The 16032-nt window shown below is 36.0% G+C and overlaps 1 long non-coding RNA gene across 2 annotated transcripts; it reads right to left on the bottom strand.

The window, feature by feature from the left end:
• Positions 1-13516: 13516 nt before the first annotated feature.
• LOC135843669 (uncharacterized) lies at positions 13517-15222 on the bottom strand. 2 transcript variants are annotated; one of them, XR_010558366.1, is made up of 2 exons: positions 15140-15222; positions 13517-14977 (listed from the first exon to the last, which is right to left on the bottom strand). It is a non-coding gene; the product is annotated as an uncharacterized LOC135843669 (long non-coding RNA). The 2 variants fall into 2 exon arrangements; XR_010558365.1 differs by having other exon boundaries at positions 15090-15204.
• Positions 15223-16032: the final 810 nt, after the last annotated feature.

The raw sequence follows: 16032 nt of genomic DNA on the forward strand, positions 1-16032 counted from the left end.
GTGATGACTACCTGTTTAGTCGTTTAAAAGCTTCTGTTTTTAGCACCTAATTTGTCGTTAATACCCCTCTTATTGTCGTAAGACTTGCCTGTCGTTCAAACCACCTTTTTTGTCGTTCGATTAAATATTTCCCTTTTTGAAACTCGAAATTCCCACAAAATTCCATCAGATTGGAGTTGTAATGCTGGAATTTATTCTAAAAACTAATTTCAATACGCTACGAAGTACTGCAGGTGAATTGGAGGCTCCAGTAATTTTCAAAAAAGTCGCAGGAGGCTCTAAAACTACTCAGGCCCGTAGCCAGCGTAGGGGCAGCCGGGGCAATGCCCCGGCTAGAAAGGCTGTTTGCCCCAGGTAGCAAAAATCAAAAAAAAAAAGTACGTTTGCCCCTACCAGCAAAATCAGAAAAAAAAATTAGGAAGTGCAAAAAACCAAAAACTCAACAATGTAAAATTATGGTTATGTTCATGAAATGGCTACAGTAGCATGAATTGCATTTGATAGCTCGATGGCTCGCTCGATGCGTTCACTAAATTTTAAATCAAAAATTTGATAATTTGAGTAAAAATTAGTAATTTGTGAGGATTAGAAATCCAGTACATCTTTTTGCAATTTTTTTTGAAAAGTGAGACTTTCACTTTGTGCAATTTATGGCAATTTTACATAAAAAATTGAGACTTTTACACTTCGAAAAAGCTAAAATTTTCAGTAATAGGGAAGACTTATGGACAATTTTTAAGAAAGAATAAAAATTTTTATAATTTTTTGCGAAAAACCGAGAATTTTGACAATCTTAGCAAAAAGCAAGATTGACTATTTTTGAGGAAAACCACAAATTTTTGGCAATCATAGGCCAAAAAAATGATTATTTTTTTCGCAATTTTCGGTTGAAAATGGGAGACATTTTGGTCATTGACATTTTTTTCAAGCAAAACAGGGGAATTATTAGGTAATTTTTAGAAAGGGAAATGGATATTTCTTGAATTTTTTTTACCAAAAAGTAACAATTTTTGGCAAGAAACGAGGATATTTTTGAAAATGTTGACAAAAGGTGAAATTTTGAGCTATTTTTGGCGATAAAAGTGTACCTATGTATAAGTAGGTCAACTTTCTCAAATTATTCACTTATGGATATTACTAGCATTTTTTTCTCATCAAGATAAATGCAAAAATTGAGTTTTTGAAATTAAAAAAAAAAATAATAATTTGGAAAACCAAAGCTACTTATCGAAAAAGTAACCCAATTTAGTAACTTAGTTTCTTGAAAAGTGACCAAGTACGAGCCCTGAGTGAGGGCAAAAGTTTGTTTCGAGAAGTAAAGTTTTTTCAGGTGAAAAGTGCGTTTTTTGGCTTAACATTTCTCTAAAAATTTGAATGATATATTTTTTTTAATGTTGTTTGGACGCGAGTTAAATTTGACTATTTTACCTCCTGACAAAATTTAAACAGAAACAGTCACAGCCAAAGAATTATTACAAGAGTTTCACAGTAAATCGCACAGATTACAGCTGTGCTGTATTAGACTCAACCCCAGCATTACACATTATGTATAATCTTTTTCTGCAATATACACACTCATTCTGTTCATTTTTTTAAAAAATTGGTTTGAAATAACGGTTGGTTGAGGGGGTTAAAGGGGGGGGGGTATGTTTCACAGATGTTCGAGCCTCAAAAAGTGCTGCCCCAGCTGATATTTCCTTCGCTCCAGCTACAGCCAGATTCTGGCTACGGGCCTGAAACTACTTGAAATCCACCAGCAGTACTTCGTAGCGTATTGAAATTAGTTTTTAGAATAAATTCCTGCATTACAACTCCAATTTGATGGAATTTTGTGGGCATTTCGAGTTACAAAAATCTACTGGAGGCTCCAGTAATTTTCAAAAAAATCGCTGGAGGCTCTAAAATGACTGAAACTCACCTGAAGTTGTCTTCAGAGAGCATTAAAATTGGAGTGTAGAGTAAATTTCACCTTTCCATCTCCATTTGATGAAATTTTGTGAAAATTTAAAGTTTCAAAAATCTGCTGGAGGCTTTTGGAATTTCAAAAAAGTCGCTGGAGGCTCCAAAACTACTTGAAATCCACCAGCAGTCAACTTCGTAGCGTATTGAAATTAGTTTGCAGAATGAATTTCGACCCTCCATCTCAGTTTGATGAAATTTCAAGTTTCAAAAATCTACTGGACGCTCCAGTAATTTTCAAAAAAGTCACTGGAGGCTCTAAAATGACTTGAACCTACCTGAAGTCGTCTTCAGAGGTTGTTAAAATTGGAGTGTAGAGTAAATTTCAGCTTTCCATCTCCATTTGATGAAATTTTGTGAAAATTTGTAGTTTCAAAAATCTGCTGGAGGCTTTAGGAATTTTTAAAAAGTCGTTAGAAGCTCCAAAACGACTTGAAATTCACCAGCAGTACTTCGTAGCGTATTGAAATTAGTTTTTAGAATAAATTTCAGCTTTACTACTCCAATTTGATGGAATTACGTATTTGGGAATTTCGAGTTTCAAAAGTCTGCTGGAGGCTCCAGAATTGCTCAAAACGGGTTGAAACCGTTTTCAATCGATTTGGCATGTCGAAAATAGGTTATATCCCAAATTCCAGCATTCTTGGTCAATTTGGTAAAATTTTGACTTTTCCCCTCTTTTTTGACCTAAATTGGATTTTCAAAAATTCACCAAAAATCGAAAAACGCACTTTAGCACTTGAAATTTTCACAGGTGATAAATTTTTGCATGATCTTTCGATCTACTTTTGTAAGGTTTGACAAATTTCGTGCAAGTCCTATGTTGAAACGCAAAATCTGCGATTTCGGCTGACCTGTCAATCAAAATGGCCGCCATTTTGTAAGTAAGGTCAACTTTTTTTGGAGAAAGTTTGCTTTAAAATGTTCCTTAGGATGTCCCCTTTAAGAAAAAAGTTGTACCGGTGGATCGACGGGGGGGGGGGGGCGGGTGCAATATACGCCAGACTATTAGCAATGGTGGTTAAATAGAATTAGATATAGTTGTAGATTGGTTTCCGAATATAAATTTTTTATATATTTTTTTTTGTTGCCATTCTCAATAATAAAAATCAGCATCTAAAAATTTGAAAATTTGAGAATGTTCTTCCTCGTTTTGGGTTTTTGACAGTTCAAAGGGTTTCACCATGCATTAGAAGCTGCGAGGAAAAAAAGACCGAAAGATGTTTTGACCCTGTACAGCTATTGTTTCAAACTTTTTCGTATCGTGATTTTATGCAGAAACGTAATTTTTTGCGAATATTTGAAATAGAAACGTTAGAAAAAATTTCACCCATCATAATATTTTATTTTTCTAAAATAATGACTGATGAGAAATACTGACAAAATTCAGCCATTCTTAAAATATCAAAGCTTAAGCAATAATTAGAAATATGTACTAATTGTATACATAAAATTTAAAAATATACATAGGTAGGTGGATTTAATTTTACGAAGTTCAAGAATCTAATTTGTAATATAGATTAATTCTGCAGTGATATCATCATAAATGCATCGATTAGTTGCAATTTGAGCTGCAATACGATTCGAAGCATGATTTTTGAATTCAATCGAAGCCATATTCCAAATTTGTTCACACAAAGATTTGATACGTGTATCTTTTGTGCCACTAAATTCTACTAAAAATGTAGCAAATTGATCGCCATCGTACATGTTGCATGTCCGCTGCCAAAACGGCACAACGAATTGGTGACATGATCTTGATTTCAACATGCTCGCCATCATATGCGTACCATGTAGCTTTACAAGGGACTTGAGGAATTCATCGTTCATTCTCGGAATCCAGTACTCTAACAATACTATCATTCCGATCACATTTTCACGACTATGATAGCATACTGTTGTACCGATCTCACGATCATGAAAGCATTTACCAATGCAATTCACTTGGTTATCGAATGTGGTGATATGTTTCCAGAAGAACTCCATCGCTGATTTCGTGTGTGAAAGCTTAACAAACATTGTAGCAGGAATACCACAAATACGCAAACGAAAAGGTATTTTTTGAAGCTGATTCGTTAATACACAAATCCAATACCGTAACAATGAAAAATTACATATTTTCATTTCTAAACTGTTGAGCAGTGATTTCGTTGCTACTAAAGGCCATAACTCTTTGATTTCATGCTCGAAACAAAATTCACAAGCGATAGCGAATCTCACTTCTTTTTCTAGTTCATCGCACGTCAACATTTTCTTGGCCATTTCAGTGAAGTCGATGCTCCCACACGAGTCATATATGAAATCATCTAAATAGTTGAAAATGTCAAAATCGTACCATTTCTCAAAGACATAACCGACATGCCGGAGTATGTCTCGACAATGATTTTTCCAGACGCGAAATTCTACGTTAAGTTTACTGGCGTAATGCTCCATTCTCATTTGGATTTTCTTCAAGGATGTTGAGGTTGTGAAGTTCACGAACGGTCCATTGATCTCGTTTTTTTTCCAAGATATCATTACGTTTCGAAACTTTGGATCAATCGTGATGTGTGCACACATCCCATTGAAATTCTTATCCAATTTTGCACATTGACGTCTTTGAACGATCGCATCACGCCATGATTTTTGAATTATCGAGCGTATGGTGATATCTAGTAATGTAGGTACCTCACCGCAGAGATCCCATTCCGACTTAGTATTAGTACTGTATGAGATTTCCATTTTTCTCGAATACTGTAGAAACGAACGTTAGTTATTTAACGTGAAATCTGGAACAGACAAAATATCAACCGTTGTTTAATAAATTATTACATTCATTTGTGAGCATTATTTTTTCGCTATAGGTAAAGGTATACCATCAAAAATACTTTTAAAAAGCAAAATTACCGCCAACCAAAAAAAAAAAAAAAAAAAAAAAAACTTGCAAAAAGAATTGTCAACAAAAATCTGTTCATTAAGTAACTTTATTGAAAAAATTCATGATATCAAAACATCGCCAAGCAATTTTCATTCAGCAGTTGTGATCAGGAATTGATATGGAATTTCAAATTAATTTGGTACTTACTGAAATAAAATATCCATAAGTTTGAGAACTGAATTGAAAAACCGGACCGATAAATTCCGCCGGCGCTTGGCCCGGTTTTTCAATTCAGTTCTCAAACTTATGGATATTTTATTTCAGTAAGTACCAAATTAATTTGAAATTCCATATCAATTCCTGATCACAACTGCTGAATGAAAATTGCTTGGCGATGTTTTGATATCATGAATTTTTTCAATAAAGTTACTTAATGAACAGATTTTTGTTGACAATTCTTTTTGCAAGTTTTTTTTTTTTTTTTTTTTTTTGGTTGGCGGTAATTTTGCTTTTTAAAAGTATTTTTGATGGATATCACGACTTTTTTTTTTAAATGTGTACATATTGTAAATTGTTAATGCGAATTTGGGTACATACTCCAAGAAGTTGAGAATATCAGATTTTTGTTGACAATTCTTTTTGTTTTTTTATAGTTAAGTTTTTTTTTTTTTTGGTTGGCGGAATTTTTGCTTTTTAAAAGTATTTTCGATTGATATCACGACTTTTTTTTTTTTTAATAATGTAGATTATTATAAATTAGTAATGGGAATTCGGGTACACCAACAATTTTAGAATAATTTGTTGATTAAATCACAAAGTTTCTCACTAGAAGAACACTACCGAACTGATGTGAGTCAAATTTCGTACAGTGATTTAAATTAGGGTATTATTTCAAAATATAACGTTTGTTATTTAAAAAAATCATTTTTGACTCCCTTTTTCACAATTTAAAAGTTGCTTTCCCCCATAAAACCCCCCAAAAATGAAAATTTCTCGTTGTACCGTAGAAAAGGGTCATCTACATTATATTCGCTATCATTTTGCAAAATTTCAAGCAAATCGGTTCATTTGGAGAAGCTGTAGCCTTGTCAACGGAAATTTAAGCATGAAATTTCATGAATATTTCCATTTTTCACCCTCAATCACCCTAAAAATAAAAATTGTTTGCTGTACCATAAAAAAGGGTCATCTGCATCACATTTAATACAACTGTGCAAAATTTCAAGCAAATCGGTTCATTTGGAGAAGCTGTAGCCTTGTCAACGGAAATTTTCATGAATTTTCATGCTGAAATTTCCGTTGACAAGGCTACAGCCTCTTTTAATGAACCGATTTGGTTGAGATTTTGCACATTGATAGTGAATATGATGTAGATGACCCTTTTTTATGTTACAGCTAACAATTTTCATTTTTTGGGTGGTTTAGGATGAAAAATGGAAGTATTCATCACGAAATTTCATGCTTAAATTTCCGTTGACAAGGCTACAGCCTTTCCAAATGAACCGATTTGCTTGAAATTTTGCACAATGATGGCGAATATAATGTAGATGACCCTTTTCTACGGTACCGCGAAAAATTTTCATTTTGGGGGTGTTTTAGGGGGGATAGAAATTTTAAAATTGAGAAAAAGGGGGTCAAAAATAATTTTTTTTCAAAACTGACGTTGTATCTAAAAATAACTCATTAATTTACACCAGTGTACGAAATTTGACTTGAATTGGTTCAGTAGTTTTCTCTTAACACGAAGATTAGTGATTTCAAAAATTACCCCAAAATGCCAACTTTGGGTATTCCAATCTACATCATTTTTTACCGTAGAAAGTTTGTAAGCATACCAAATTAAAGCTCTCGTTGATGCCAACAACATATCAAAAAATCAGATTCGTGCGTGTTTTTATTCGCGAGAAATTCATCATCGAAAATACGCTTAGTTGTTCAGGGAATATAAGCAGTAAGTGGCCGGACTGTCATCACGTTTGGTATTATCGTTTTGTTTTTTTTTTGTGTTCGTTTTTTTTTCTTGCTTGGCGGGGCAGTCCGACCGGACTGCTTGATATCAACATTTACCTGCAAACATATAACTTATAGTTCTTCTCCTCAATACATATTCAGTTGAACTATGCAATATTGAATGTAAACCATGCTTTAGCTAAAGAAATATAGAATACTGAATAATAGAATGACACAAGACGTAGCCCATCTCTTATGGCGTTTCTTCATTACTATTTTCTTGTGAAAAAAATACCTATCCGTACTTTGACTATATATACATGGACTACTATCTCCTATTGTTGTTGAACGGAATCGTGAAGCCAAAGCAATAGAGGTACTAGATCGGGACATGGGCTCTGAGCATGCGCGAGATTTCGTTGCAACGAGCGTAGCGGTCGTTGGAACGTAGGAGGGTGTTCGTCGCTCCGTGGTTCACCATGATTGGAAGGTGCGAGGGTGGGTGGGATTCCTGCGCGCGCATGAAAATTCCCGATGCTCCCGATCTAGTACCTCTATTACTTCGGCTTCATCGGCGACAATGAAGATAGCAGTCCATGTATATATAGTCAAAGTATCCGTATCGATAACATTTCGTTTCGTCAACACCTGCAGCGCTAGTGACTAGTGAGCCTTTGACAAATCATATAGGAGAGGTAATAGTCTGGCATATGACAATAGGAGTAATGGCACCCCCACCCCACCCACCGATCCACCGGGACAACTATTTTCTTATTTTTTCGCTATAGGTAAAGGTATATATCAACATTTACCTGCAAACATATAACTTATAGTTCTTCTCCTCAATACATATTCAGTTGAACTATGCAATATTGAATGTAAACCATGCTTTAGCTAAAGAAATATAGAATACTGAATAATAGAATGACACAAGACGTAGCCCATCTCTTATGGCGTTTCTTCATTGCTGTTTTCTTGTGAAAAAAATACCTATCCGTACTTTGACTATATATACATGGACTACTATCTCCTATTGTTGTTGAACGGAATCGTGAAGCCAAAGCAATAGAGGTACTAGATCGGGACATGGGCTCTGAGCATGCGCGAGATTTCGTTGCAACGAGCGTAGCGGTCGTTGGAACGTAGGAGGGTGTTCGTCGCTCCGTGGTTCACCATGATTGGAAGGTGCGAGGGTGGGTGGGATTCCTGCGCGCGCATGAAAATTCCCGATGCTCCCGATCTAGTACCTCTATTACTTCGGCTTCATCGGCGACAATGAAGATAGCAGTCCATGTATATATAGTCAAAGTATCCGTATCGATAACATTTCGTTTCGTCAACACCTGCAGCGCTAGTGACTAGTGAGCCTTTGACAAATCATATAGGAGAGGTAATAGTCTGGCATATGACAATAGGAGTAATGGCACCCCCACCCCACCCACCGATCCACCGGGACAACTATTTTCTTAAAGGGGACATCCTAAGGAACATTTTAAAGCAAACTTGCCCAAAAAAAAGTTGGCCTTACTTACAAAATGGCGGCCATTTTGATTGACAGGTCAGCCGAAATCACAGATTTTTCGTTTCCACCTAGGACTTGATCGAAATTTTTCAAACCTTACAAAGGTAGATCGAAAGATCATGCAATAATTTATCACCTGTCAAAATTTCAAGAGCTAAAGTGCGTGTCTCGATTTTTGGTGAATTTTTGGAAATCCAAGATAGGCCAAAAGTGAGGGGAAAAAATCAAATTTCACCAAATTGACCAAGAAAGCTGAAATTTGGGATATACCCTATTTTTGACATTCCAAATCGATTGGAAACGGTTTAAACCCGTTATGAGCAGTTCTGGAGGCTCCAGCAGGATTTTGAAACTCGAAATTCCCACAAAATTCCATCAAATTGGAGTTGTAAAGCTGGAAGTTATTCTAAAAACTAATTTCAATACGCTACCAAGTGGACTGCTGGTGGATTTCAAGTCGTTTTGGAGCCTCCAGCGACCTTTTGAAAATTCCTGAAGCCTCCAGCAGATTTTTGAAACTTTAAATTTTCATAAAATATGGAGATGGAAAGCTGAAATTTACTCTACATTCCAATTTTAACACCCTCTGAAGACGACTTCAGGTGGGTTCAAGTCATTTTAGAGCCTCCAACTACTTTTTTGAAAATTACTGGAGCCTCCAGTAGATGTTTGAAACTTGAAATTTCCCCAAAATTTCAGCAAACTGAGATGGAGAGTCGAAATTCATTCTGCAAACTACATAATTTCAATACGCTACGAAGTGGACTGCTGGTGGATTTCAAGTCGTTTTGGAGACTCCAGCGACTTTTTGAAAGGTTGTATGGCGTTTTTTTGGAAAATTGAAACTTTCTAAAAGTAGCTGAAAGCTTTAAAACCATTTGAAACCATCACGTAGTCTGTGAAGTGAATTTCAGCTTGCCAACTCCATTTTGATAAATTAATGTTGCGGGAATTTCAAGTATCCAAAATCTACTGGAGGCTCCAGTAATTTTCAAAAAAGTCGCATGGGGGCTCTAAAATGACTTGAACACACCTGAAGTCGTCTTCAGATGGTGTTAAAATTTGAATGTAGAGAAAATTTCATATTTCCACCTCCATTTGATGACATTTTGTGAAAATGTAAAGTTTCAAAAATCTGCTGAAGGCTTCAGGGATTTTCAAAAAGTTGCTGGAGACTGCAAAACGACTTGAAATCCACCAGCAGCCCACTTCTTAGCGTATAGAAATTAGTTTGCAGAATGATTTTCGACTCTCTCTCCATCTCAGTTTGATGAAATCTTGGGGAAAAATTTCAAGTTTCAAAAATCTACTAGAGGCTCCAGTAATTTTCAAAAAAGTCGCTGGAGGCTCTAAAAATGACTTGAACCCACCTGAAGTCGTCTGTCTTCAGAGGGTGTTAAAATTGGAGTGTAGAGTAAATTTCAGCTTTCCATCCCAGTTTGATGAAGTTTTGGGGAAATTTCAAGTTTCAAAAATCTACTAGAGGCTCCAGTAATTTTCAAAAAAGTCGCTGGAGGCTCCGAAACGACTTGGAATTCACGTACAGTACTTCATAGCGTATTGAAATTAGTTTTTAGAATAAATTTCAGCTTTACAACTCCAATATGATGGAATTTTGTGGAAATTTCGAGTTTCAAAAATCTGCTGGAGGCTCCAGAACTGCTCAAAAAAGTCGCTGGAGGCTCTAAAAAGACTTCAACCCACCTGAAGTCGTCCTCAGAGGGTGTTAAAATTGGAGTGTAGAGTAAATTTCAACTTTCCAATTTCGACTCTCCATCTTAGTTTGATGAAATTTCGGGCAAATTTAAAGTTTCAAAGATCGGCTGGAGGCTCCAGAACTGCTCAAAACGGGTTGAAACCGTTTCCAATCGATTTGGCATGTCGAAAATTGGTTATGTCCCAAATTTCAGCTTTCTTGGTCAATTTGGTAAAATTTTGATTTTTTCCTTCATTTTTGGCCTAAATTCGATTTTCAAAAATTCACCAAAAATCGAAAAACGCACTTTAGCACTTGAAATTTTCACAAGTGATAAATTTTTGCATGATCTTTCGATCAATTTTTGTACAGTTTGAAAAATGTTGTGCAAGTCCTATGTTGAAACAAAAAATCTGCTATTTTGGCTGTCCTGTCAATCAAAATGGCCGCCATTTTGTAAGTAAGGCCAACTTTTTTTTGGGCAAGATTGCTTTAAAATGTTCCTTAAGATGTCCCCTTTAAGAAAAAAGTTGTCCTGGTTACCGGTGGTGGGGGGGGGGTGCATTTACTACTTTTGTCATTTGCCGAAATATAAGGGAGGGTCTAAACTTCCAAAGTAGTCCAAAGAGAGAATCGGCTCCTAATTTTTGAAAATTTGGTCATCCGGCCCTTCTTGGGACCAATTTTGAAAAATTAAACTCCATTATGTTCAAAATTATAGTTATAGCTTCAAAATCCGAAGGATTTTTTCGAAAATTCCACCTGTTTGAGTCTTGAGGGCTCTAAGTAATCTCCCCCTCAAGGGGCATTTGTAGAACAAAACATTTTTACAGGTAACTTTTCAACTCAGAATGAAGGTGTCTGCTGAATTTGGACTAATTTGGCTTAATTTTTTTTTCGCCATTCATCCTAAGGAAGGAGTGCCTCAAAATTGAGATTTTCCTATTAAGAAATTAAGAATTTCGCTCTTTTTTCTTTAGAAAAAAAGTTTTTAGACTTGTATGGCTTGAGTTTCTTTCTAGACGAGATTTTCATGGCGATTTTCAAATTCTTCTCAAGTTCCCATTTGCAAAAGTATACTGCTGAAACTGCGAAGTCTAGCTTTTTGCCAAAAATGTCTCGTCTTTGCCAAAATTGCCAAATAGTTGCTTTTTCTACAAATTGTCGAGTTTTTGCAAAAAAAAAAAAATTCCAACCCCTGGTCATTCCATGTCAATTCGACCTGTCAACCAACGTTTTTGAGTCATGTCTTTCGATTTGGCTTAAATTTTTTTTACAATATCTACCCACCCAGTAAGTTAGAAACCCGCAATTAGTTTGGTGCCAGCCCCCTCAGGGGGGGTGGTAGGGCTTCCATTATTTTCACATTGTCTCAAGGTAGGTATAGGTACTCAACTTCAGCAACGCATTCCTCCAAAACTATGATACTTTGATCAAAACTGATTTCACAGTTCGAAAGGGTATTAAATTTTGAACTTTTTAAGCAATTTGAAATTTTCAAAAGTTGAAAGTTGAACTTTCAAATTAAAAGTTCAAATTTCAAAATGGCGCTGTAAGTGGTAGCTACCATTTAAAATTCTGAAAAAATTTCCATAAATGTGACTTTTGATGCTTTTTTGAAATATTTAAGTTTCGAGATGGGATCTCTCAATGAAGGGGGAGCACCCCCACCCCCGATTTTGGGCAAAACTTCCGAAAACTAATCTAGGGCACGTGATATATCGAATTGCATATTTTTGGTAACGCTGAACACGAACATGACGTTAGAAATTCGATTGGGCCCCATCCACGGCCCCCAGCACCTCCCCAAATGGGGCAAAAATTCAAAATATGGGTTTTTTCGTGCGACACATCAAATAGTATGTTTTTGGTGACGCTGAATACGAATATGACGTCAGGTTTTTGATTGGACCCATCCCCGGCCCCCAGCACCTCCCCAAGGGGAGTAACCTGAAAAAATGGTTGCAATCGTGTGACACATGAAATAGGTAGTATGTTTTCGATATCGCTAAACACGAATATAGCCTTAGTTTTTCAAATTGACCTCACCCATGGCTCCCAGAATCTCCCCCAATTGGTAAAAGTCTAAAAAAATTGTTAGAGGCCGTAGATGGGGTCCAACCAAAAATCTGACGTTATATTCGTGTTCAGCGTCACCAAAAACTTACTATTTGATGTGTCGCCCGAAAAAAAACCCTATTTTGAACTTTTACCCCATTTGGGGAGGCGCTGGGGGCCGTGAATGGGGCCCAATCAAAAATCTAACGTCATATTCGTGTTCAGCGTTATCAAAAACATGCAATTCGATACATCACATGCCCCAGATTTTTTTTCGAAAGGTTTGCCCAAAATCGTGGGTGGGGGTGCTCCCCTTCCATTGGGAGATCCCATTTCGAAACTTGAATATTTCAAAAAAACATCAAAAGGTACATCTATGGAAATTTTTTCAGAATTTAAAATGGTAGCTCCCACTTACAGCGCCATTTTGAAATTTGAACTCTCAATTTGAAAGTTCAACTTTCAACTTTTGAAAGTTTCAAAATGCTTAAAAAGTTTAAAATTGAATACCCTTTCGAACTGTGAAATCAGTTTTGATCAAAGTATCATAGTTTTGGAGGAATGCGCGGCTGAAGTTGAGCACCTCGAGACAATGTGAAAATAATGGAAGCCCCCCTCACCCGCCCCGGAAGGGGCTGTGACCAAACTGATTGCGGGTTTCTTACTTACTGGGTGGGTACATATTGTAAAAAAAATTTGAGCGAAATCAAAAGACATGACTTTCAAAATCGCACTTTTTTGGTCGAATTGACATGGAATGACCCACAGTGTCATTTTTGAAAAAAATTACTCAAAAATCTTGCTCTTTTACCAAAAAATTTACAAAGAATCCAGAATTGACCAAGAACTCGCTTTGTAGCAAAATTGCCAAAAAAATTTGTTCTTTTTCTCTCAAAAATCATATTTTTTCCATAAAGTTGCAAAAAATCTCGCTTTTTGAACAGAAATTTCGAAAAAAAAACATAATCTTTCGCCAATAGGTACTCGATTGCTACAAAGTCCTACTTTTTGCTAAAATTGCTCGAGTCTTGATTTTCTAAAAATTGTCAAACACTCATCTAGTAAATTCAGAACAGAATGTGAAAAGAATTAAATCATTTCAAATTTTTCATTGTTCGGTTCATCGCTTCATTCATCGACGTATCAGACAATAATGAATTTTCAAATTCCTTCATCGATTTCATTGAATATCTAATATCTACTTATGGATAAATATTATGGTACATTTATAAGTTCCCATACTCCTCATGAATTAAAAATCAGCGAAACTAAAGCGACTTTGAGCAGCTTCAGCTTCCTCGCATCCTCGCAACTGTTCATGAAAATACTAATAGATACTGAATTGTTATTAAGAAAATCCTTATCCTTAGTTTTCCTATCCAAGTTTTTAAATTGAGGTTATCAAAACCAGTACAGAAAACTGAAAAATTAAGATCTATTCCGTTCCTCCTGAAGTCCCGAACAGATAAGCTGATCCAATAATATAATATTTTATTTTTCTAAACTGACGAAAAATTCAGCCATTCTTAAAATATCAAAGTTTAAGAAACAATTAGAAATATGTACCACTATATATACATAAAATTAAAAAATATACGTAGGAGGATTTAATTCCACGAAGTACAAAAATCTAATTTGTAACATCAGTTAGCTTCTTGTTGCCATGGAGTCATCATAAGGACATCGATTAGTTGCAATTTGAGCTGCAATACGATTCGAAGCATGATTTTTGAATTCAATCGAAGCGATATTCCAAATTTGTTCGCACAAATATTTGATACGTGTATCTTTTGTACCAGTAAATTCTACTAAAAATGTAACAAATTGATCGCTATCGTACATGATGCATGTCCGATGCCAAAACGGCAAAACGAATTTGTAACAAAGTCTTGATTTCAACATGCTCGACATCATATGCGTACCATGTAGCTTTACAAGGGACTTGAGGAATTCATCGTTCATTCTCGGAATCCAGTGCTCTAATAATACTATCATTCCGATCTCATTTACAAGATTATCAAAGCATTTACCAATGCAGAGCACTTGGCCATCGAATGTGGGGATATGTTTCCAAAAGAACTCCATCGCTGGTTTCGTGTGTGAACATCCAATAAACATGGTAGCAGGAATATCAGTAAAGTCCGTTGGTTTCGTGTGTGAAAATCTAACTAATATTATAGTAGGATTATGACCACCAAAACGAATAGGAACTTTTGGACGCTGATTAGTTAATACAGCAACCCAATACTCTGCCAATGAATAATTCGGCATTGTCCCTTTTATCTTACCGCTGCAGAGCAGTGCTCTATTTGCTACTAAAGGCCATAACTCTTTGATTTCATGCTCGAAACAAAATTCACAAGCGATAGCGAATCTCACTTCTTTTTCTAGTTCATCGCACGTCAACATTTTCTTGGCCATTTCAGTGTAGTCGATGCTTCCATACGAGTCATATATGAAATCATCTAAATAGTTGAAAATGTCAACATTGTACCCTCTATTAAAGACATCAAAGCAATGCTGGAGTACGTGTCGACAATGATTTTTCCAGACGCGAAATTCTACATTAAGTTTACTGGCGTACTGCTCCATTTTCATTTGGATTTTCTCATTTAAAGGCGTTGAGGATGTTGAGGTTGTGGAGATCACGAACGGTACATCGATCTCATTTTTTTTCCAAGATATCATTACGTTTCGAAACTTTGAATCAATCGTGATCTCTGCATACATCCCATTGAAATTCTTATCCAATTTTGCACATTGACGTCTTTGAACGATCGCATCACGCCATGACTTCTGAATAATCGAGCGTATGGTAAGATCTAGTAATGTGGACACTCCACTGCGGAAATCCCATTCCAACGTAGCACTGTATGAGATTTTCATTTTTCTCGAACACTGTAGAAACGAATTTTATAGTTATTTAACGTGAAATCTGGAACAGACAAAATTTCAAACGTTTGTTTGATAAATTATTACATTCATTTGTGAGTATATCTATTATTTTTTCCTTCCAAAGAGCACAAATAATTTGAATATGTACATACCTACGTATTAACATTTACCTACTGCAAACATATAGCCATAGGTAACTTACCTATAGTTCTTCTTCTCAATACATTTTCAGTCGAACTTAGAACTATGCAATATGAATATTGTATGTTAAACCATGCTTTAGCTAAAGTATAATAATAATAGAATGACACAAGTAGTACCTATCTATATCGATAACATTTCGTTTCGTCAACACCTGCAGCGCTAGTGAGCGTTTAGGGAGGGTCCAAACCAAGGTCCAAACTCCAAAGAGACTAAAGAGAAAGAGAATCGGGCAATCGGCTCCTAATTTTTGAAAATTTGATCATGTGGCCCATCTTGGGGCCATTAGCTTCGTTTCGAAAATTCCTCCTCCTTGAGGGCTCTAATCTCTCCCTCAGGGCTCAATGGCAGAGCTGGGGCGACTCTTTGATTTTAGGAGTCCGCGACTCATTTAAGAGTCAGCGACTCTAAAAAGCCACTCCGTAAATGAAGGAGTCTGAGAGGAGTCCGACTCTTTTAGCTGCGACTCTTTTCGCGACTCTTGCGACTCTTTTCTTGGTTCAATAAATTTATTAAGTTTTAAATCTCTAACATTCCCATAGTGCTAGAGTGACTTTTTTGATTTTTGGTGAATTTTCAAAAATCAAATTTTGACCAAAGTGTGGGGAAAAAAATCAACATTTTACCAAATTAACCTAGAAAGCTGAAATTTGGGATATACCCTACTTTTGACCTGCCAAATCGATTGAAAACTGTTTCAAACAGTTTTGAGCAGTTCTGGAGCCTCCAGAAGATTTTTGAAACTTTAAATTTCCCCAAAATTTCATCAAATGGAGATGGAAAGCTAAAATTAACTCTGCACTCCAATTTTAACACCCTCTGTGGACGACTTCAGGTGTGTTCCAGTCATTCTGGAGCCTCCAGTGACTTTTTGAAAGGTTTCACAACGTGTTT

Source organism: Planococcus citri, chromosome 4 (genome assembly GCF_950023065.1).
Source record: "Planococcus citri chromosome 4, ihPlaCitr1.1, whole genome shotgun sequence".
Taxonomy (NCBI): domain Eukaryota; kingdom Metazoa; phylum Arthropoda; class Insecta; order Hemiptera; family Pseudococcidae; genus Planococcus; species Planococcus citri.